Consider the following 1,055-nt stretch of genomic DNA (forward strand, 5'->3'; position numbering starts at 1 on the left):
TATGGTAATTAACGCGGACTATATCGAGCCGCGACGATTTTTAGAAGACATCAGCAGTGTAGTGCTCGAGCGAGTGCAAGACACAACAGAAAGACACAATTGTGTAAAAGTGAACACCATATTTAACGGCGAATTTGTGACGGGTGATAAACGTGCCAATAAAAGTATTAATACTAAAAACTATGAACTTTTCCGAACATCGAACTTGCGTGAATGGTATGAGCGGCACGTCATCGAACCCACGTTGGCATCTCTCGAGGAATTTCAAGAACGTGACAGTGGGTGGGCGTTGTCGCGAATCATGAATCTTACAGTAAACATCAATAAGTGTAATCCATTGCGCGCAGGATGTCGCTTCGAAGTGCCGCGAGAGATAATGACAAAGAGAGCGGTGATTAACGTACGCTCGATGGACAATGCATGCTTCGCATGGTCGGTGGTCGCCGCTCTGTACCCAGCCGAAAGAAACGCGGATCGCGAATCTTCCTACCCACACTATACGACGGTGCTGAATTTCCAAAATATAGAATTTCCTATAACGTTAAAAGACATAACAAAATTTGAACGTCTCAACGACGTGTCCATTAACGTATACATTATCGAGAGACAAAAAACGCTAAACGTTCTCCCGATACGACTCGCTGACAACAAAAAGGAGAAACATTAATTTACTATATTTACGAGATCCGCGAGACGACAATGTGGGCCACTTTGCATGGATAAAGAATATTTCTCGGCTCATGAGCTCGCAATTGAATAAACATAACGGCCAAAAGTACATTTGCGATCGGTAAGTATACGATTAATAAAAGCGAATTCTTCTTTAAAAATAAATTTTAAAAAACCATTATTTATTTTTTATTTGCAGCTGTTTACATTATTTTCATTCCAACGAGAGATTGCAGTTACACATGGTAGATTGCGTACGTATAAACGACTGCGCTATTCGACTACCGAGCGACGACGACAAGTGGCTGAGCTTTAACAACTATAATAGGAAGGAACGAGTTCCATTTATCGTTTACACTGATCTGGAATGCATCCTCGAGAAAACT

The 1,055-nt window shown here is 41.3% G+C and overlaps 1 pseudogene; it reads left to right on the top strand.

Annotated features, from left to right (window-relative positions):
- The first annotated feature begins 262 nt into the window (after positions 1-262).
- On the top strand, positions 263-1,052 carry LOC108728915 (uncharacterized; annotated as a pseudogene).
- The last annotated feature ends 3 nt before the right edge of the window (positions 1,053-1,055 follow it).

The sequence above is a fragment of the Mycetomoellerius zeteki genome, unplaced genomic scaffold (assembly GCF_001594055.1).
Source record: "Mycetomoellerius zeteki isolate Tzet28-1 unplaced genomic scaffold, Tzet1.0 scaffold659, whole genome shotgun sequence".
Classification (NCBI taxonomy): Eukaryota; Metazoa; Arthropoda; class Insecta; order Hymenoptera; family Formicidae; genus Mycetomoellerius; species Mycetomoellerius zeteki.